This window comes from Somniosus microcephalus, chromosome 9, assembly GCF_052327205.1.
Source record: "Somniosus microcephalus isolate GS21.2 chromosome 9, FLI_Smic_1.0, whole genome shotgun sequence".
Classification (NCBI taxonomy): domain Eukaryota; kingdom Metazoa; phylum Chordata; class Chondrichthyes; order Squaliformes; family Somniosidae; genus Somniosus; species Somniosus microcephalus.
In genome coordinates, this window is record NC_140995.1 from 117,886,784 (window position 1) to 117,910,682 (window position 23,899).

Sequence of the window (23,899 nt, forward strand, 5' to 3'; positions counted from 1 at the left end):
AGCAGATCGGCAGCCCTTTCTACATCGCTCCTGCTTTTTATTTCCATTCAATGTATCTGGAATGAACAGCCAGATATCAGGCCGGGAACGGGCACGCGTGAGGGTAGAGCCTTCACCTGCCCCAAACAAGGCCATCAACATAAGGGCAGGTAGAGGTGGGACCAGGGTGCGGGGAATTCCTAAATCAAAAGTTACTGCACCCTAAGCCTTCAGTGGGACCCATAAGAACATAAGAACATAAGAAGTAGGAGCAGGAGTAGGCCATACGGCCCCTCGGGCTTGCTCCGCCATTAAAAAGGATCATGGCTGATCCAAACCTAGACTCATGTCCACTTCCCTGCCCTCTCCCCGTAACCCCTAATTCCCTTATCTGCTAGGAAACTGTCTATCTCCGTTTTAAATTTATTTAATGTTGCAGCTTCCACAGCTCTCTGGGGTAGCAAATTCCATAGATTTACTACTCTCTGAGTGAAGAAGTTTCTCCTCATCTCAGTTTTGAAAGGGCAGCCCCTTATTCTAAGATTATGCCCCCTAGTTCTAGTCTCACCCATCAGTGGAAACATCCTCACCGCATCCACCCGATCAAGCCCCCTCACAATCTTATATGTTTCGATAAGATCGCCTCTCATTGTTCTGAACTCCAATGAGTAGAGGCCCAACCTACTCAACCTTTCCTCATACGTCAACCCCCTCATCTCCGGAATCAACCGAGTGAACCTTCTCTGAACCGCCTTGAGAGCAAGTATATCTTTTCTTAAATATGGAAACCAAAACTGCACGCAGTATTCCAGGTGTGGCCTCACCAATACCCTGTATAACTGCAGCAAGACTTCCCTGTTTTTATACTCCATCCCCCTTGCAATAAAAGCCAAGATTCCATTGGCCTTCCTGGTCACCTGCTGCACCTGCATACTAACTTTTTGTGTTTCATGCACCAGGACCCCCAGATCCCTTTGTACTGTAGCACTTTGCAGTTTCTCTCCATTTAGATAATAACTTGCTCTTTGATTTTTTCTGCCAAAGTGCATAACCTCACACTTTCCAATATTATATTCCATCTGCAAAATCTCTGCCCACTCACTTAGCCTGTCTATGTCCTTTTGCAGGTCTTTTATGTTCTCCTTACTCACTGCTTTCCCTCCCATCTTTGTATCGTCGGCAAACTTGGATATGTTGCACTCGGTCCCTTCCTCCAAATCGTTAATATAGATTGCATGAGGTTCAGCAGACCAACACCTAATCAGACCGAGTGTCCCTCCCTGACTACCAGCAGTTGTGAGGCCCACCTGGGGAGTCCAGGACAGGATTGTGGGCTGGACCCATGAAGATCTGGCAGCAAGACTTTTGTTAAAAACTTTTAAAGTCCCCCTCTTACAATTGAGGCTGGGGTGGGGGGGATACCTGTAACTTGTATCCAGAAAGGGACCCAGCATCCTCCCCCCAAACCTGGGCAGGCAATCCAGAGCCAGACTTTCCGATTTTAAGCCATTAGTGGGTGCTCTGGAGGTTCCCCTAAATGAACAGGTGCTCACTAGTGGCATGATAATTAAAGAACTTTCGCGTTACTTTGGCAGAGTCAGTGGTGGATGCATCCTGGCATTTACACTACACAATGATCACCTCCACCCCCCATGGATGTTCAGAGCTAATGCTTTTAAGCAATCACTTCTAAAAGTATATATACTAAAATATATATGCTAATTCCTGCTCCCTGTCCTGTTTTGGGCTGAGCAAAAAGGTGGCAATTGTGTTGGTATCCTCATCCTTCATCGCTATAGTCGGTGCTCTTTGTACTGGTCTACTAAATAATGGTTGAGGGGTGATCTAATCGAGGTGTTTAAAATGATAAAAGAATTTGATAGGATAGATACAGAGAAACGATTTCCTCTAGTGTGGATCAGGGGGCACTGTTTTAAAATTAGGCTCAGCCGTTCAGGAATGAAATCAGGGAGCACTTAAACATGCAAAAGGTAGTGGATGCTGGGAAATTGAAAATTTCAAGACTGAGATTGGACATTTTTATTAGCTAAGGGTATCAAGGGATAGGGATCAAAGGCAGGTAAATGAAGTTGAGGTACAGATTGGCCACAATCCAATTGAATGGCAAAACAGGCTTGAGGGGCTGAATGGCCGAGAAATGTGCTAGAAAAAAAGTGATATATTTAGTGGCCTTGGTGCCAGATTTGCAGGTCAGCCCTCAGCCTGCCTCACATCTGTCCAGCTCGTCTCCACCCACAGCAATCATTCTCAGTGGCCCTGGGGCCCAAAGGCTCCTGCCCCACATGGCTAAATTTGAGCGCTCCATCCCTGAAAGAAAATTACTGAAGCAGGGCTGTGTAAAGTCAACCTAAAATGGGTGGCTATTTAAAAAAAAAATTTAAACTAGAAAGAGGCAAATGCTACATGATTTTTAAAAAAAAAGTTAAATGCACCATAAAGAACATAACCATATTTGGAGAAGAAAAAGGGGGCAATGTGTTAAAAACCAGCTTTCTGGTGGACTTGTGAGAATAGCCCGTGAGTAGGTCGCTGCACAGGATTATGTCACTCAGTCAAAAACTATTGATGGCAGCAAAATGAAAGGGTGTGGCAGCTAAATGGTGCCGCCAAACTTATGACGGGTTTCTTTAGATTGATGTATGTTTCTGAGCCCAATCTGCAGATTTGATAGGTCGCAACTAATTGAGATTTAAACATACCGGGAATAAATCTCCATACATACTCTAGTAAGGATATATCTGTGTCTGAATCTGTCCTCTCAGTTTCATAGTGTTATCATTGGGATTATTTGATGGATACCTCAGAGAAACTCACTGACAGTCTCTAATTACAGTATTTAAATATTTGGGGGAAAAATTTGGTTGCTTTGCGCCTCCTGTTAGCGCCCCAAGGTAACCTAAAGCACCTAACGCCCAGACGCGGCACCGCTAATGCCTCCCGCGATATTCAGTGGGAGGTTAGCGGCGGCGGTGGCCGGTAGTGCCCCACGACGCTGCGCCTCCGGCGATGACATCATCACCGTGCGCAGCGCCCCGGCCACAAACTTGGTCGCACCCCCTGACCTACCGCCTGACGTGATGTTGGACAGGGTCAGGGTGGTGTTACAGCGGCCACGGTGACGCAAATTAAAGGGCCATTTTTTTTGGGGCCACCTGCCAGCACCTGCCCCCTCTCGCCTCCTCCTGTGGGGTGCCTGCCGCGATCGGTCAGCCTGGCACTCCTCTTGAGTGCCGGGCTCTTTTGCCGGCACCCCGTTCCCCGGTGGTCCAGCAGGGCCCCGGTGTGTGCTGTGCTAGGCCCCTCCCCTTTAATCAGGAGAGGGAGGCCTGCCGTACCTTGGAGCTACGTGCTGACGAGCGTGGCGCTGCTGCGCATAGCGCCGCGATATTCAATGGTAGCGCTCCAAGAGAGAGGGGTAGCGCTTCCAGTAGCGCCCTGCCTCCTGCTTGGGTGCTACCACTCAATTTCGGGTGCGGGGGTGCTAACTTTTTTGGGGCACTAAAAGTAGCGTCCCGGCAAAGTTAGCGCCCCAAAGGGGGTGCGACCCAATTTTTCCCCCTTTATCTAAAGTTAATTGGAGCAGCTATTAGATATTTTTTGTGGTCAAAATGGATGCTTTATCAAAATGGGACTAAGAGTACCTTGTGCATTACAGCTGCTGTAATGAATAGGTTTTACAGCACAATGCATTCTTGTTATTGTTACTTTCAGCCTGTCAGCCAAAAAGTAACAGAGAAATGTGAAGTAAGATAGAAAAGTTTTAGGATTAAGAAAAGACCATTAAGCCCAACAGGTTTGGCCATTTTTCATTGATCAACCCCATATATTTATCTTCTCACTGTTACCTTCAATCTCTTCCGTCCACAAACACATCCAACTGTCTCTTAAACCCATTGATGTTGTTTGCTTCAGTTATTTTCTTTGGCACCTTATTCACTAACTTTTATTTTTTAGCTGTAAAAGTTCTGCATGATTTTGCTTTTCACTTTTAAGTTTCTAATTTTTAACTTGTACCCTCATGTACTGTTCACTATAATGCATAATGTGCCTGGATCAATTTGGCCAATTCGCTTCATAATCTTGAAAACTTTAACTGAACCATCTCAAAGTCTCATATTTTCCAAAGGAAACAAGCCTAACTGCTTTTACCCTTCCTCATAGCTTAAATACCTGAAACCCAGAATCATCCTTATTGCTTGCTGAAAGCACATTTGAAGAGGTAGGTTTTGAGGAGGTTTTTGAAAGTGGAGAAAGGTGTGGCAAGGTGGAAATTCTATTGAGTCCAGTGAGCATGGCCAAACTGAGGTAGTTCAATGATTAGGCGCTGAGTTGGATGGAGATTAAATAGGGTAGGTGTTGGGTCTTATAGAAAAGATGAATCTGGTGAGAGCTGGAAGAGAGACTGGGGAGAACGACAACATGTTGTGGTGTGGGGCAGGGGGTGGGGCGGGAGCAGAAGAGGCAGTGGGTCAAGAGGAAGTTGACAAGGGGAGATTTAATGGAGGTGGCAAAGGCATGAGTGAGAGTTTCAGAGATATTAGGGATAAAGAGAGACAATGTTGCAGTGGTGAAAGGAAATGGTCTTGACAATAACGTTTAAGCTTAGCTCAGGGAGACACATAGGCCTCGATTTTCATTGGGCCGTGAGACGAGCTTTTAGGCGTGCGAGGGGTTAAAATTGCAAAACCTAGGGGTCGCGACCACCCCCCCCCGCCTGGTTCCCGCCTCCACGCCGTTTTAACCTAGGTGTGTCTGATTGGCCCGAATCAGTCCCGCCTGCAACAGGCGGGACTGGTCTTTAGGGCCCTTAAACAGCACTGATTGGCCTTTATAATCCCATTTTAACATGCCCTTGCCTGTTTAACCCTTTTCCCACGTAAAACATGCCTGGTGGGGATGACGCCTGTGAAACCTGGCGTGAACACTATTGGCTTGTTGACTATCAGCTGCAGGTCCAACATAAAAGAGGATATTTGATCAGTCATCATTTGCAGGTGGCAGGACTTTGTTGTCTCAGGTCTGGGGCAACTTTTACCAGGCCTAGCCACACCTGTGGAAGGTTATAGCCTCACACACTTCTCCAGTGTGACCTCCTGTGAGACCCCTCTCGCCACCCTCACTCAGCGCTTCCTCAACTGAGGCATCTACCAGAAGCATGGGAGGCCTTTTTTTCCTTCCCTTCTTGGCATTAGAGGACCTCCAGCACCAGGCGCGCCAGCAGCATAACCAGGCACAACAGCAGCACCAGCAACAACAGCAGCAGCAGCAGCAGCAGCAGGAGCAGGAGCAGGAGCGACAGGCTGCTGCTCACCCACCTGAGGCAGCACAGGCCAGAAGGGGCCATCGCATGGAAGCCCATGGGCACAGGAGATACCCCCCAAACAGGGTCCACAGACACAGGGTCAGCTACCTCAACATGACTGAGCAGCAGTGCAAAAGGTGGCTCCGACTTTCGCGGCAGGTGGTGACTGACATCTGCGCAATGATACAGCAAGACCTGCAGCCCAGAGGACCAAGTGGACACTCCTTACCATTGGCCATCAAAGTCACCACCGAACTCAACTTTTTTGCCTCAGGCTCATTCCAGGGATCAGCAGCAGACATCAGCGGCATCTCCCAGTCGGCCGCACACACTTGCATCACGCAGGTAACCGATGCCCTCTTTGCTCTCGCGCACAATCACATCCATTTCACCAGGGATCGCGCAAATGTGACGGCGCGAGCAGTTGGGTTAGGTCATCTGGCAGACTTTCCAAGGGTGCAGGGCATCATTGACTGCACACATGTGGCCCTTAGGGCACCCCCTCGCAATCCAGGTATTTTTGTCAACCGCAAGGGCTTCCACTCCCTTAACATTCAGCTGGTGTGTGACCACAAGAAGGAGATTTTGCATGTTTGTGCCAAGTACCTTGGCAGTTGCCGTGACTCCTTCACACTGCGCCAGTCTAGTGTGCCTCCGCTATTCAGTCCGCCAGACCAACTTCACGGATGGCTACTTGGAGACAAGGGCTATCCCCTGAGGACTTGGCTAATGACGCCATTGAGGAGGCCAGCCAACGAAGCTGAGGAGCGCTACAACTGCAGCCACATTTCCACCAGATCCATAATCGAGCAAACCATCGGCTTGCTGAAGATGCGCTTCAGATGCCTGGATAGATCAGGTGGAGCCCTACAGTACTCAGCAGCCAGGGTCTCCAAAATCGTCGTGGTTTGCTGTGCACTCCACAACGTGGCACAGCATCGTGGCTTGCAGATTCCTGAGGATCAAGTGGCTCCTCTCATACCCTCCTCAGATGATGATGATGATAATGATGATGATGAGGAGGAGGAGGAGGAGGGCGAGAATGAGCATCCTGCAAAGGCCCATCATCCAGCGGCAGCATTACGCGAGAACATTGCTGTCCGGGATGCAAGGAACGCACTCATCCTGGCCAGATTTGCTTAGCCTAGCAAATCAAACGCTTTTGCCTCGCAGCTTCTTACCTGAGCATCGACAATGGCCAAACCCTGCGGATTCCGAGCTGTTTGACCAGCATCCTGACAACTGCAAGTAATCCTAAGCCCTCAATGTGAAAGCCCCATTCGCAAAATGACACACGCCAGAACTGCAGCAGTTGCCATCAGAATTTTTATGAAACACACACAACTGATGGCATTTTTCCAAAATACACAGCATTTCACCCAAGTGACTACCCTTGTGACTATTTGTGCTTTATTTTCCTCTTACACATGCTCCCACGCAGTGCTTCCCCTGTGGCTTCAGTAGATGTGGAGGCCCCTTGCTCACTTGCCTGCTGCTCCTGTCTCGACACCTTTGGCGGGCGTTCTCTGGGGTGGCGAGCATGTGAGGGCTCGCCAGCAGTCTGCTGCTCCTACGGCTGTGCAGGAGTTGAGACGTCTATCTCCATTGGGTGTGGACTCCGGCGGAGCTCTGACCGAGGGCTCTGCAGTGGCATGGAAGTGTGAGCGCTTGGAGAGGAGCCCCCATTTCCTTGAGGTCTGCCACTAACCTCCCTCTCATGGGTCAGGTCCCCCTCAGTGCCTGCAAGTGGCTTGAGAGCAGCTTGCTGCACATCAGGGGGGCCGTGGGGACCCGTATCTGCAATGGCAGTCCTACTCAGAAGGACTTCCATGAAGGTCTGGTTTCTCTGTTCAATAGATGCCCATCGCTCCTCAAGAGATGTCATTCTATTCTGAACACTCACCATGTTTTCCATACCCTGGCGACTAACCTCCTCCATGGCCGTAGCCTTCCTCTCCTCTACCGTAGCCAACCTTACCATGGAGGCAGCAATCATTTCCACGTAGGTGGCCATCCTTTCCGTGTTGATGCGTTCATGCACCACTGACTCCACAAAGGCTCTGCTCATGTTCGCTATGGACTCCTCCATTCGCTCCACACTCGCAATGACCCTGGAGACAAAACCTGCCAGAGACTCCTGCATCTGTGCATGGAGTTCCATCACCTCTGATCTTACGGATGGACCCAGAGGCAAAGGGTCGACATGCAGCTGAGCCGAGCTGGCAGAGTCCTGCGCCCACCGACGAGGACTCTCCACTGCTTTCCCTGTCTCCACAATCTGCTGATGCTCACTTGTGAGCTGTGATACACCAGGTGACAATTCTACTCTATGTCCCGAAGGTACCACCGAGGTGTGAGTGTCTGCGCTGGTGCTAGGTGCGCTTATTTCTGATGACGCTGCACCCTCAGCGGTTGCAGATTCCTCTGAGGAGTCTTGAGGCTCATGCTCTTCCTCCTGGCTAATGGGGACGGGTGCTTGCGATGGTCCTGTGGGGGAGTAAAGGAAAGTCAGAGATGTGATGCCAAGGTTACATGCACATTGCATATTGCAGATGATCATAAGTCCATCTGTTAGAGCTTCTCAACGACTCATGCAATGTCAATGAGAGAGATGGAAAACTATTCTGTCACCAGCTTGCTGTGATGCACCCCTCTGTCCATCCCCCACTTGCGCATCTTCCTCCACTCCTATGATCTCCAGGATCGCCTCCTCCCAGGGGGTGAAGTGGGCTACTGAGGGTGGCCCTCCTCCTGTCCTCACTCTTTCTCGCTTATTGTGAGCTCTCTTCTCCTGCAATGAGGGAGACAAGTGGAGGTTGAGTGAGAATGAAGAAGCGAGTGTAGAGATTCCATGGCATAGATACTTAAAAGGAGACAAAGATGGAGTGAGGTGGCAAGACCAAGGGCCCTCCCTGCGTGTTGTCAGTTGTTTTCATAGCATCACAGTGATAGTGAGTGTGAGGGCTGCATAGTCGAATAGTTAGGTGAATGTGACCATAGAGAGAGAGGGAATGGGTAAGGGTGCATGGATGTCAGTGTCAAGTGGGATGTGGAGGAAGAGATTGCTAAAGCTGAGTGCTGGTGAGGAGAAGCAATGGGGATCAGATTGAGGGTGATGGGAAAGTCATACTCACTTTTCCAGTGCGCAGGTCATGAAACCGCTTCCTGCACTGAAGCCAGGTTCTGTGGGTTATCGACAATGAGTTGACCTCCTGGGCCACCTGGATCTACACAGCCTTTGTCTGCTGGGGAGGCTTCTTCCTCCCTGAAGAAGGGAAGAGCACATCTTTATGAGCTCTTGCTCCCTCAACTAAAGCCTGCAAGGCAATGTCATCAAACCTGGGAGCAGACCTAGGTCTCTCGCTCATCATTCTGCCCCCAGGTCCCTGTAGCATGAAAGGCCAAAAGGTTGGCAGTCTGCAGAAGAAGCAAGGCTTGTTGCAGACCTTAAATGCAGCAGCAATGATGACGTCATCGGAGGTGACTTTCAGACTGGAAAAACTCATTTGCCATGGGTTACCACACGTTGGAACTCAATTGGCCAATTAAGTTAAAATCGCATCAATCTCCCACATCGATTTAGATTCGGGTGGATAACACGAAATGTGGATTACACGACCCCAGCCCGCACCTGAATTAAAATCTGTAATGTATATACCTTTAAGGGGGGGAACTACTTTTTACAGCTCATGTATACTGCAGTACCGGCAGTGACCACACCTGTATATAGCACTGAGTAGTAATCTGTACAGCCCAGTTCCCGTGTAAGCCACGTTGAGTAAACACCTGTTATACCGTTCTCCTGCAGTCTGTGTCTTATTATACACAGACACAACATTGGCGACAAGGCAAGTTCAAACCTACCTGCAACTCTGCAACACCTCCTGGGGATTCGTTCCTGGAGATCAGTGGATTGGAGGTCAAGGCCAGAGACTCGGGCGTCGACCACGGGCAACCGCCCAGTCATCCAGCAGAGACTCGAGAATTGCGGGGGAGGCTGTCGAGAGCCAGGCTTGGCTTTCCAGTCGAGGTGGTCCAGCGAAACAGGCTGGCAACAGGTAGTGCGCAGACCCTTCCCGGACAGCGGCGGGCTAGAGCCCGACCGAGCGGCACAGCAAAGGGCCGAGCAGCGTCGACGGGGGAGAGAGAGAGAGAGGGCAGAGCGCACAGGGTGCAGCCGGTGTTCAGGGGCCGAGCAGCGTCGAAGAGAGGGAGAGAGAGACGCGCAGAAACCGCCATTGTCACGAGGACCGCCGAGAGCGGCGTTGGCAGCAGCGCAGGAGAAGCGCGTAAAACCTACAGGGCGCCGCCATTGCCACAAGAACCGCCGGGAGCGGCGTTGGCAGCAGCGGGGGAGGAAGGAAAGCATGGGAGACGCCATTTTAAGCCATTGGGAGATGCCATTTTAAACCACACCCAAAATGCCGAAGAGTGGCAGTATCACCGCATTTGACAATGAAGTCGAAAGATTGGACTACATATGTCGAACGAATAGAGGTATACTGCAAGGCAAATGAGGTGTCAGATGACAAGAAAGCGTCGGTATTGTTAAATTTAATGGGTGCAAAGACGTATGGTTTATTACGAAATCTAGTAACCCCAACAAAGCCAATGGAAAAGAGTTTTGAAGACATAGTAACGATACTACAGGAACATTTAAACCCCACACCGCTGCTGATAGCAGAAAGATTCAAGTTTCACAAACGGAACCAGCATAAGGATGAAAGCAATGCTGATTATTTAACAGAACTGCGCAATCTATCGAAACACTGCCAGTTTGGAGCAGGACTGGCAGATACCTTAAGGGACAAGTTTGTGTGTGGGCTTCAAAGTTAAGGAACCCAGAAACGGCTTTTATCTGAAAAGGACCTTACGCTGGAAAAGGCTTTGAGCATTGCGGTATCATATGAAGCAGCAGCACGGGGCGCTGCAGAGATACAACAGAGACCGCAAGAATATGGCACAAACGAAATGTCATATAGAACAGAGAAGTGCAATCGCTGCGGCAGAACAACACACGACCAGAATGATTGCTGGTTCAAAGACAAAGTGTGCAGACAGTGTGGAAAAGTAGGACACATAGCACGAGTCTGCAGGTCGGGAAAGAAAACCAGCAATAAGAGACCTATCAAAGAAAAGTACAAGAAGGTACATAAGATGACGGAGAATAGTTCAGACAAACAAAAGAGTGATAAGGACTCCGAAAGCAGGGAACTGAGTTGTCTGAAACTACATAATGTGATCACAACGGAGGATCACCGAACCATTTGGGTCACTCTCAAGATAGCAGGAGTCCAGGTAAAGATGGAATTGGACACAGGATCAGCCCTAACAGTCATAAACCGACGGGACTACGAGCGGCTATTCTCACACATACCCTTGAGAGACACAAAAATTATTTTGAAGATGTACACGGGGCAAAAAGTCTACCCCAAAGGAAAAATAAGGGTGACCGTTATATATAACGGTAAGGAAACACCAAAACTAGACCTGTATGTATTGCAAGATGGAGGACCACCATTACTGGGACGTGAATGGATCCGGAAAATACAACTGGATTGGCATTCCATACAGGCACTGACTGTGGCTGACAAAAAGGATGACGACGTCACACCTGGGCGACTGTCAAAGGTCCTAACTGACGCAAAAGAAGTGTTCCAGCAAGGAATTGGAACACTAAAAGGCATGACAGCGACGATTAAAATTGAAGAAAACGCAAGCCCAAAATTTTTTAAGGCCAGACCGGTACCTTATGCGATCCGCCCAGCTGTCGAAGCAGAGCTGGAGAGTCTGGAACATTCAGGTGTACTGTCCAAGGTAGACTGGAGCGAGTGGGCTACACCCATCGTCCCTGTGATGAAAAAGTCGTTGAGCAGCACGCCTGGGGAACCAAGGAAGGTTCGCATCTGTGGGGACTTTAAGGTAACAATGAACCCGGTCCTTCACACCGTACAATATCCACTTCCGCGGATTGAAGATATTTTCGCCTCGCTATCTGAAGGGAAACGCTTCACTAAGATTGATCTGGCCCAGGCGTATCTGCAAATGGAGGTAGAAGAAGCATCAAAAAAATACCTCACAATCAACACCCATAAAGGTCTCTACCAATACAACCGGCTGGTATTCGGGGTAGCATCAGCTCCGGCTATTTGACAGAGGGCAATGGAACAAGTCCTGCAAGGGATCCCAGGGACCCAGTGTTATTTGGACGACATCCTGGTCACGGGCAAAAATGACAGTGATCACCTTGCCAACCTGGAGCAGGTGCTCACTAGATTGCAGGACTATGGGCTCCGAGCTAACCGCCCCAAATGCGAGTTTTTTAGAAAACAGATCTCGTATTGTGGCCACGTTATCGATAAAGAGGGGTTACATAAGTCCCCAGAGAAGATTGAGGCAGTAGTCAAGGCTCCAGCACCGGAAAATGTGTCACAACTGAGGTCGTTCTTCGGGCTGGTAAACTACTACCATAAGTTCTTGCCAAATTTGTCTACAATACTACACCCACTGAACACCCTACTGCAAACTGGGGTGCCATGGAAGTGGAGTGACGAATGTAGACGAGCTTTCCAGAAGAGCAAAACACTAATCACATCGAAAGAGGTATTGGCCCATTACAACCCAGCATTACCAATTCGGTTGGCATGTGATGCGTCACCCTACGGCATTGGAGTGGTGCTATCGCACAAATTCTCGGACGGCTCAGAGAGGCCAATAGCCTTTGCGTCACGATCACTAACCTCAGCCGAGCGTAGCTACGCCCAGATTGACAGGGAGGCCCTCAGCCTAGTGTGGGGAGTGAAAAAGTTCAATCACTATCTGCACGGGCAGAAATTCACCTTGCTGACTGATCACCAGCCTCTTGTCTCCATTTTTAATCCGAAGAAGGGCGTTCCGGTGATGACTGCGCAACGATTACAAAGATGGTCACTTTTTCTAGGGGCACACCACTATGAGATTGAATATAAGGGCACGAAACAGCATGGAAATGCTGATGGGCTATCACGCCTGCCACTGCCTACTGCGGAGGAAGCACCAGCAGTGGATCCTGTCGAAATATTCCATTCGACTATAGTTGAATACCTACCGGTAACTAACGCTTGTATCGAAAAGGAAACCCAAAATGACCCGACACTGTCTCGGGTATATGATTTGACGGTGAAGGGATGGCCAGCAAATGGCGACTCGCTGTTGCCAGCATTCTCGACAAGGAAAGAACAGCTGTCAGTGTGCCGGGGGACCTTGATGTGTGGATCCCGAGTGGTAATTCCACCCAAGTTAAGGGATAGAGTGCTCAATGAGCTTCATGAGGGTCATCTGGGAGGGGTAAAAATGAAAAGCCTAGCCAGGGCTTATGTGTGTTGGCCAGGAATCGATAAACAAATCGAGGACCTGACCAAGAGCTGCTCAGGATGCCAGAAAGTCCAAAATGCACCACCACAGGCCCCTCCACACCCATGGGAGTGGCCCTCATCTCCATGGCAATGGGTGCATATTGATTTTGCTGGTCCATTCATGGACTCAATGTTTTTAATAGCCGTGGATGCGCACTCGAAATGGCCTGAGGTCATCAAAATGTCCTCCACCACCACAGAGAAAACTATTGCAGTCCTACGGACCATTTTTGCCAGGAATGGCTTGCCAGAACAGATTTGCTCCGACAACGGACCACAGTTTGTGTCCGATGAGTTCCGGAGGTTCTTGAAAAAGAATGGGGTAAGGCATTACACATCCGCCCCGTATCATCCAACCACAAATGGATTGGCTGAGAGGTTCGTACAAACCTTTAAGAAGGCAATAAAGGCTATGTACAATGACAACATTCCGCTGCAGCACAAGGTGGACAATTTCCTGTTCGCCTACCGGAATGTGACACATGCAGTCACCAACCAGGCCCCAGCCATGATGTTCTTTAACCGAAGGTTAAGATCTCGCCTGGATTTGCTCAGACCAAACGTACGAAGAGATGTTGAGAGTAAGCAATTCCAGCACATCCATGAGAAGCCAACAAGGAGCTTCAATGTAGGGCAACCAGTCTTGGCCCGCGACTACCGAACAGAAAAATGGCAGCCAGGAACGATATGCACATGGCAGGGCCCACTAATGTACACAGTGGACGTTGGGGAGAGCATCGTGAGACGCCATGCTGACCAGATCCTAGAGTCACAGGAACAAGTCAACCCCATGCCTCGCCCATACGTACCTGGTGATGAACCCGACATACAGGTCGCATCTACCCCAGAAACAATAGCATTGGAAGCTGATGAACCAACCGACGACAGGGGGCCAGAATCGCCTCCGCACCAAGAGCAAGACACTCGGGAAAGGCGCTATCCAGAAAGGATCAGGAAGCCTCCCCAAAGACTGAATATATAAATAGACTATTTTCAGCTAATGTTGCATGTTAAAAGTGTTAATTGTAATTAGTTTGATATTTAATTGTTAAATGAGTGTTATGGTACTGTTAATCTAAAAGGGAAGGAATTGTAATGTATATACCTTTAAGGGGGGAACTACATTTTACAGCTCATGTATACTGCAGTACCGACAGTGACCACACCTGTATATAGCACTGAGTAGTAATCTGTACAGCCCAGTTCCCGTGTGAGCCACGTTGAGTAAACACCTGTTATACCGTTCTCCTGCAGTCTGTGTCTTATTATACACAGACACAACAAAATCCAGCCCATAGAGTTGTACAGCACAGAAAGCGGCCCTTCGACCCATCTTGTCTGTGCCGGCCATCAAGCCTTGTCTATTCTAATCCCATTTTCCAGCCCTTGGTCCGTAGCCTTGTATGCTATGACGTTTCAAGTGCTCATCTAAATGCTTCTTGAATGTTGTGAGGATTCCTGCCTCTACCACACTTTCAGGTAGTGAGTTCCAGATTCCAACCACCCTCTGGGTGAAAAAGTTTTTCCTCAAATCCCCTCTAAACCTCCTGCCCCTTATCTTGAAACTATGCCCCTTGGTTATTGACCCCTCTACTAAGGGGAAAAGTTCCTTTCTATCTACCCTATCTATGCCCCTCATAATTTTGTACACCTCAATCAGGTCCCCCCTCAGCCTTCTCTGCTCTAAGGAAAACAACCCCAGCCTGTCCAGTCTCTCTTCATAGCTGAAGCGCTCCAGCCCAGCTAACATCCTGGTGAAACTCCTCTGCACCCTCTCCAATGCAATCACATCCTTCCTATAGTGTGGCGACCAGAACTGCACACAGTATTCCAAGTGTGGCCTAACTAGCGTTTTGTACAGCTCCATCATAACCTCCCTGTTGTGTCTCCTTGTGTTCTTATTTACTATATATACTAGCTGGGGGTGCCCGGCATTGCCAGGGCTTTTTTGGGCCTGGTCGATGTCTGGGCCGGGAGCCTGGGACTGGATTTGGGCTGTCGGCAATTGGAGAAGCCTAGGCCCCGGGGCCTGGGGTATTTTCCACTGTTTTTTAACCTAAACATTTCTAGCTTTTAATACCTTCAAAGATGAAAGTTAAAGTACTTATAAAACATTTTTGGTAAATTTTATTTTTTTGTTGAAAACGATACTGACCTCGATTACCATATTTTTAGCTTCAGGCCCGGCTGGTGTATAATGGCTGCCACATCCCTGAGCTGAGAATGATTAGTCCCGCCCACACACGCCCTGATTGGTCAACCATCAGGTGACTGAACTGTATGATTGTTCAATCATCACGTCACAGGATTGGTCAACCTTCACGTCACTCAATGCTAATGAGTGGATAATGAGTGGAATTTTGAAGGTTCTTTGGATACCGTCGGCACAATTTTTATCTGACCAAAACGTAAATACGCTTATGACCATTCCGGAATCGTAAGCTTTCTTTTGATGTAACACACGTGTAGGTACGCTCTATAACTTATGAGTGTATAGCCGGACAGACAGACAGACAGACAGATGGAAGGACAGATCAACCGCTTTTATATATAAAGAAGATTACAGACACTTTTAGTTCATTTTAGTTAGTGCTTTTACTTTGCTGTATTCTTGCTTTTGTTACAGTGCTGCCGCATGGTGCGGAGTTATACAAGATGTCCGACGCTGCACTGTGCACTGCCCGTGCACAGTGTACCACATAGCAATATAACTACACCATACTAAAGTAGTTCCATACCAAAGTAGTTCCATTTAACAATGTGATACTATTATAACAATGTAACATCCCTCTTTCTCAAAAAACGAAACCATGAAATTTAACAATTTAAATTAACAAATATTATATCTAAACTATTATTATCAACTACAACGAATCGTGAGTTTTTTTTTTATTCGTTATATCGCTCAGGTGGTTGGATGTTGTCCCTCCATCTTGTGGATTTGGTGGTGACCATTCCTCTCTGCGGTGTTTTGGTGTGTTCCGCTCTCGTTGTTGTTGTTGCTGTCGCCTTTGGAGTTGGAGTGTGCATGCTCGTGGTTGTTTGATTTGTAGTGCTTGTTTCTGGTGTTGTACTGCTTGTGGTAGCTGGTGTTGTCAATGTTGCTGATGTCTGCTGCTTATCCAGTTCAGGTGAAGGTCTGATGTGGAGTCTATTCCGTCTGTATTGGTTACCAGGTTCAGTCTCTACGAAGTAGGATCTTGGAGTATCAGCTTTTCCAATGACCTTGGCTGGATTCCAGGTTTTCAACACCGGGTCTTGCACATGCACTGATTGTCCATTCAGCAATTCTGGTAGCGTCTTTGCATGTTTATCGTAATGTTTGCTTCCTACGATTTGTGCTTCTGCCAGCTTTTGTCTGAAGTCCTCCTGGTCCTGGGGAGGATGTATTTTTGCTGGTAGTGTAATCTTAAACTTCCTCCCATTCAGCAATTCCGCAGGTGATTTCATGTCTGCTTTCAGTGGTGTTCATCTGAGTGATAGGAGGGCAAGGTCTTGGTCTTCCACCATCTCACTACTTTTGATGAGAGTTCTCTTGACAGTCTGGATCTGTCTTTCAATGAACCTGTGTCCCCTTGGGAAATGTGGGGATGAGGTTACTATTTTGAACCCATACTTTTCTGCCAGAGCTCTGAATTCACTCGATGTGAACTGGGTTCCATTGTCACAGATTACCTTTTCCGGGATTCCTTGTTCAGCAAACAAGCTCTTTGCAATCCTGGTGGTAGTTGTGGCTCTCAAGTCTTTCATCCTTCTCACAAAAGGAAACTTGGAATAGTAATCTGCCACTATGAGATACCATTCTTGATTGCACATGAAGAGATCTGCCCCAACAGTGTGCCATGGTCTTGACGGTATTTCACTAGGTATCATCTCCTCTTTCTGTTGTGCATTTCTGTATTTCTGGCATATACCACATGCAGAGACCATCTGTTCGATATTTTTGTACATGCCTATCCAGTATACAGCTGATCTGGCTCTCAGCTTGCATTTCTCCACTCCCATGTGGACTTCATGTATGAGATGGAGAAGTTGTGTCTGCATCATCTTTGGCACGATGATCCTCGATCCAGCAAGGAGAATACCATCTTCTACTGCAATATCATCTTTAATCGTCCAGTATTGACGAATTGTCGCCTGTACCTGCTGGATTCTCTCCGGCCACCTCTGTATTACTTGTTGTGTGAGTAGTTGCAACTCTTCATCTTTGCTAGTCTCATCTCTGATTTGACTGAGCTTTGTAGGGGTAACATTCACTAGGTGGTGGATTTTTACTGTTAGGCCCTCCACCTCGTGTTTCTCATATGGTGACAATCGAGACAACGCATCTCTTAGCACCATTTCCTTTCCTGGCTTATATATAAGCGTGAAGTCATAGCTTTGGATCCTTAGTCTTGCAGGCGCTTTGCACAGATTCTTCTTATAGATCTGTTCCAGTGGACGATGGTCACTCTCTATTGTAAATCGCCTGCCATATAGGTATGTATGGAATTTCTCGCATCCGTACACTACTGCTAATAGTTCTCTTTCTATGTTGGCATATCTCGTCTTGGCTGACGTCAAGGCCTTTGCTGCGAAAGCTATCGGCTTTCCTTCCTGCACCAGAGCTGCCCCTAGTCCTCTGGTAGAAGCGTCTACTTGCAGAGTGACTGGTTTTCTTCTGTCATAATATGACAGACTTGTTTCTTTGCACAGCAGTTCTTTAAGTTGTTTGAAATTCCTTTTGTGTGATTCAGACCACTGGTATTCGGCGTCTTCTTTCAATAGCTCTCTGAGATTTGTTGTATGTTCTGACATGTGTGGGATGAAAGAACTCATGTATTGGACCAAGCCGAGGTAACTCCTCAGCTCTTTCTTGTCTTTGGGTGGTTTCATTTCAGCAATCGCCGCAATCTTCTCTGGATTTGGCTTGACTCCCTCTGGTGTATAAATCATACCGAAGAATTGGCATTCCTTGACTTTAACTATGCACTTATCTGCATTTAACTTGATGCCAGCCTTCCTGGTACTCTCCATGGCCTCATGTAGGTGCATGTCATGGTCTCTTTCATCTGCTCCATAGATCTGAATATCATCAGCTATTCCTATAGCTCCTTCACAGCCTCTATGTCTCGTCTATTTTCTGTTGAAAGATATCTTGACTGACCTTTAGCCCGAATGGTAGCCGTAGGAATTTGTAACGCCCAAATGGTGTGTTGAATGTTGTCAGTGTTGTTGATTCCTCATCCAACTTCATGTTCCAATATCCATTTCTGGCATCTAGTTTTGAGAAAACCTTGGCTCCTGCCAGTGATGGCATAATCTCCTCTAGCGTTGGGGTGGGATAGTGGTCCCTCTTTATCGCCTGGTTTAGATCTTTGGGGTCCAAACATATTCTGAGACGCCCGTTTGGCTTTTCTCGTACCACAATTGAGTTTACCCAGTCTGTGGGTTCAGTGACCTTTACGATCACTCCCTTTTCTTCCATCTCCTTTAGCTCTCTTTCCAGCTTTGTCTTCAGCTCGATGGGTACTTCTCGTGGAGCACGGATAACAGGCTTTACCTCTGGATCGATGGTGATGTGGTATTGGAAATCTCCGAAACATCCCACTGTATCATCGAAACATTCCGGATACATGTCTATCAAGTCTTTTTTACTCTTGATTTGTGGGTGGTTCTCCAGTGGGGTGTTGCTGTCTATCTTCAGTGATATTTCCGTCAGCTCGTGATGCACTGAGATCAATCTCAACTTCTCGCAGCTGTTTAATCCCAGGATCGCTGGCCCCTCAGTGTCGGTGACATAGAATATGCAGTTGATGTTCTTTCTTTTATGTGTCCCTTTGATAAAGGTTATTCCGAGTTGTTTAATCTCACTCCCCCCGTATGCTGTCAGCATGACATTACTTGCCTTTAAACAACCGCTTTTCGGGTAGCCATCTTCTCTCAGGTTTTCGGGAAAGATCTGCTGGTACAGTCTCAATGGGAGAATGTTGCTCTGAGCCCCTGTGTCCAGCTTCAACTTTAAGTTGATGGTTGTGGGCCGACCTTTGACCTTTTTTTTGATTTGGATGATGGTGTGCAATTCTCTCCTCGGAGTATTTTCTGCTCTGGACATCTTGTGAAGCTGTATCTTTATGGTTTCGATGTTTAGTACATTGTCGTGATCATCATCATCATCCTGCTCATCCATGGCATGTATATTGTGTTTCTTTCTCTGGTTCTGCTGTCCGCCTTTGTTTTTGATGTATGTTCCTCCTTTCTTCGTTCTACACCTCTTTTCCCAGTGGTTTAGTTTGCCACATGCGTTGCAGCTTGTTCCATATGCTGGACATTTCCTCTTGTCTGTGTAATCATGCGGTCTTCCACAATTTCTGCATATGTTTCCCCAGTTGTCATGTGCATGTCTTTGTGTGTTGTACTTTTCTCTCACTGCATCCACTCTGTTGTCCGTCTCAGAAGCCGTCCGCATGTCAGCCGTTTGAGAAATCAGCGTTTTCATTTGCTGCTTCATGGCTTCATGAGCTCTCGCGGTATCTATAGCCTCTGTTATTCCAAGCTTTTCTTTTCCTATCAGGGCTTTTTGTACCTCTACATGCGCTGACCCCCATATTAGCTGGTCCACAAGCCTTTCCTCCATTTCCTTAAATTTACACTTGCTGGCTTCATTTCGCAGCCTTGTCAGAAAATTGTCAGCTGTTTCACTGGGTTCCTGTCTTAGACTCTGGAAATTGTATCTGTGTATACGGTGATTGGATTTAGGCTCTAGATGGTTGCTGAATTTATCAAAAATTGTCGCTGAGTTTTCCTTTTCCTCTTCAGTCAAACTCCAGCTATTATACAAATCTATGCCTTTTTCTCCTGTCCACAACAGAATGTAACTAACCTTTTCCTCGTTGGTAGTACCCTTCAGGAAGCTTTTGAATGTAAGCTCACATTTCTGTTTGAACTTGCGGAATGCTTCTACTATATCGTCGGCTTCCCAGTTCATGTAACACTCCCTGCTCTTATATTCTATGCCTCAGCTAATGAAGGCAAGTATCCCATATGCCTTTTTAACCACCTTATCTACCTGTCCTGCTGCCTTCAGGGATCTATGTACATGCATACCGAGGTCCCTCTGATCCTCTGTCTTTCCTAGGGTCCTATCATTCATTGTGTATTCATTTGCCTTGTTAGTCCTCCCAAAATGCATCACCTCACGCTTTTCAGGGTATATGAGGAATAGGAGGGGGGCTAAGGTAACCAAAGGAAATTCTCACTGTTTGCATTCGTTTTCAAGGACAAAACAGCCAATAAATTCAAGAGGAAAGACCATAAGAGGTGCCAGCTGCCTGTATCCTATCCTGCACCAAGCTCCATTCACCCATCACCCCAGTGCTCCCTGGCCTACATTGGCTCCCAGTCCCTGACTGCCTCAAATTTAAAATTTTCATCCTCATGTTTAATTCCCTTCATGGCCTTGCACCTCCCTATCTCTGTAACCTTCTTTAGCCCCGCAACCTTCCAAGACCTTCGCCTTCCTCTCACTCTGGTCTTTTCTGCATCCTCCCGTCATTACATCTCCCCATTGGTAGCCATGTCTTCAGCTGCCTGAACCCCAAGATCTGGAATTCCTTAACTAAATCTCTTTGCCTTCCATCTCCCTCTCATCATTTAAGACCCTCCTTAAAACCCATGTCTCACCCCATCTAATATCTCTTCCTTCTGCTTCGCATCGATTTTTGTCAGATTATACTTCTGTGAAGCACTTTAGGACGTTTTTCTATGTTAAAGGCGCTATGTAAATGTTGTAGCTTAATTTGACCGTAATTTGCATATTAATGAGGCTCCCACGTTTTCAGTGGGAGTTCTGGCGGTCTAAATCGAGGTCTGTCTGGTAATCGGGAATGGTGGCTCCCTAATGGTAAGTGGGCGGATCATTCTTCCAGTTGATATTTGTCCCGCTATCCCACATTTTTAGGTGTAAGCGGCCGGTAGCAAGCTGTAAATTGGCCACATTGTATTTTTGTGTACCCATTGAATAATTTTTAATATTGATTTCTGAGTCCTACATGTACCATCTCTGGATCATTACTAAAGATTAGGGGGCTGAAAATTGCCTGGCTATCTATCCTGGTATAAGTCCCGAGATCAGCCTGCCGATGACTTCAACGCTGACCCTGTCAAAGTCCACAGTATTAAGGGAGGTCACTTCATTTGCTGGGGGCATATCTCAGGCTTCCACCAGAAGGGAAAGGCTGAAAAATGCAAAATAGTGTGCCTGTTCTGGGGTGGGAGGGAGGGAGTCAGGGGCCCCCAAAATAGCCCAGAAGTGTGTCCTTCAGCCCCCTTTATAAAAGGGAAGAAATTCCTGCGCCTGTCGCTTTAAATTATATAACCTAATATTTTAATCTCATAATCAATGTCCTGGTTTATCTAGATCTGTTATTCTTATTACATTGCATTTTTCCTTCAACATGTATTTCTAATTCTGCAAAGTTATTTTGTATACTCTTAGCATTAGTCTAAAAATACAAATCTCTCTTATTTTATTTCTCTTCCCTCTCTCTTGTCCTTTGTTCTATTTTCTCACATTTACTTTATTTTGGTTTTGGTCCAGAAATCCCCTCTCTTAGACAGTCCCTCTATTGCTATCTGGCCATGTAACTTAGTTAATTGGCAATAACAACAGGTGATAATTTTTTTTGGAGGTGATACAGATTTGCTCAGATAAGCATTCAAAACAAGGTGAAATCAAGCCAACTGCTCTGGCAAGAAAATCTCAAGCCGAATTGTTAGATTCATATTACATAAAGATCATTGGGGGAGAAATTCGGTATCGCCCCGTTAGGGGCGCAATTATCAGCTGGGCGCAAAGTTTAGCGCCTGGTGCTAATTATCGCCTCCGACTGCAAACTTGGCTTCTATCGCCCCTGGAGGTGATTGGAGCGCTAAATACCTCTCTTAAGGCACTAACCCGGAGGAGCGAGACGCTACCTCAGAGCACTGACGAAGCTCATGTGATGTCAATCAGCAATGGAACACAGACACACTGGCGCCGGCCAGTTCTTAAAGGGGTCGACCTTGCTCTCCATCCACACCCTGCTCATTGCAGCCTTGAATCTCAGCTTGGCTTGTGCATCAAATCTGCTGGAAAGAACAATGGAGAGGTCCAGGGAAAGAGCTCAGAGTGCAGCCCCCATAGTCTCTTCTAAATCGATGCAAGGAAGGTCAAATCAAAATGAACCTGCAAAGTGCTGCTCAATAGCCAAAACTCCTCAACACAGCATTGAATATCTCCAGAAGTCTCTCTCTCTCACTCAGAATGCATGATGCAAAAATGTCGCCGACAAAAAAAGGCAGGAAGCGGTCGCCTTTAACTAGCGCTCCCCTGGTCCCTTCCCGACTGCAAAACGCTCCACTCAACCTGTCGTTGCTAGCGGCAGGCGGTAAGGCAGGGGGCGCCACTCAATATCCACTCCAGGGCGCTACCGGGGTGTTGCACACTCGGCTAACGATCTGCCGGCGCAGGAGATCGTGGCGGTAGTGTTTAGCACCGCCGCAAAATGTCTGGTCAATTTCGCGAGCGGCGCAAACATCGCCACGCCCGGGCGCTAGATGCTTTGCGCCCCATTAGCGCCCTCTTAAGGCGCTAACAGGAGGCGCAAACCAACCAAATTTTTCCCCCATTGTGTGTTGTGATGGAAAGGCCAAATGGTTCAATACCTTAACTGAATTAGCAGCAGACTTTTTTGATTTCAAAGGAATATTTTATTCCATTGTGCAAATTGGTTATGTCTGTTGTGTTATATTGAGGCATGGCTCCTGGGGTTCCCAGCTCTCCCTCATTTGGCAGGAATCTTCCAAAATCAGGTGTTCCTCTCCCAAGCACTGCCTCTAGCAGCTCGGGACATCAGTGCTTTAAATTTCCCATAGCAGCACACCTCCCCCACTACTCCGTGATGTCAGAGAAGCCTATGACTCGGTGATGTCAGCTGACCACCGCCGTAGAGAGCCACAATCAGTGTGCAGTTGGGAGTGGGGTGGAGAGTCTGGAATCGGAGAGTCTGGAATCGGGGGCTGGGAATCAGAGGGGGGCTTGAGAGTGGGGGTGGGTGCTCATAAATTGAGGGGGCTCAGAAGTCAGGGTGGCTCGAGAGGGGGGGGGAAGAGCGGGAGACTAGGAAATGGGGAATGGGGGCTCGGGGGAGAGATGGAGACTGGAGAATGGGGGATGGGGGCTCGGGGGAGAGATGGAGACTGGAGAATGGGGAATGGGGGCTCGGGGGAGAGATGGAGACTAGGAAATGAGGAATGGGGGCTCGGGGGAGAGATGGAGACTGGAGAATGGGGAATGGGGGCTCGGGGGAGAGATGGAGACTAGGAAATGGGGAATGGGGGCTCGGGGGAGAGATGGAGACTGGAGAATGGGGAATGGGGGCTCAGGGGGAGAGATGGAGACTGGAGAATGGGGAATGGGGGCTCGGGGGGAGAGATGGAGACTGGGGAATTGGGAATGGGGGCTCGGGGAAAGATGGAGACTGGAGAATGGGGAATGGGGGCTCGGGGGGAGAGATGGAAACTGGGGAATGGGGTCTCGGGGGGAGAGTGGGAGACGAAGGATTCTCACTGGAAGAACCCAGGAGGAAGGCAGAGGAAGGTTCTTGAACTGAGTTCTACTAGACCGTGGGATCCTTCATCACATGTGGCTATTGAGGTAGAGACCTAGGGCTAGAAATTGGGCTCCTTTGCGCCTCCTGTTAGCGCCTCCAGGGGAAATATTCCCTCTCGCCCCCTGCTTGTGTGCCTGCCGTTAACAACGACAGGTAGAGGAGGTGGCTTTCAGTCGATGTCCCTGGAGGAGCGCTATTTAAAGGTGTCCAGATCCGGTTTTGTTTTCGTTGGCCAACAATGCTGCTTTGTTAGTTTCACAAAGGCAAAGAGGCCTTTTGGCCGATTGAGCGTTTTGCATTTTAATGAGTGTTCTGGCACATAAGGATTCTTCAGTTTCATTGAGGGGAGACTTGAAAGTGCAATATTTGGATCCTTTGATGGGGGCTGTACTGGCACTGGACCTCGCCCTCCAGCGTCAACATCGGAGGCAACTGAGGCACAGAGAAAGAGTGCAAAATGTGGCCAGAGGTAGGAGGGCCAACAGGGCTCTCAACAGGAGGCCTTACTCACCCAGGGTATTCTGGCAGCAGTTATCCTACATGAATTTCACTGAGGACCAGTGTGTTAGAAG

At 48.0% G+C, this 23,899-nt stretch overlaps 1 protein-coding gene across 4 annotated transcripts in view; it reads right to left on the minus strand.

Moving 5' to 3' along the window:
- The window catches only part of LOC147112623 (calcipressin-2-like), a 533,757-nt gene that overhangs the window by 3,391 nt on the left and 506,467 nt on the right, over positions 1 to 23,899 (minus strand). The window lies entirely within an intron of this gene.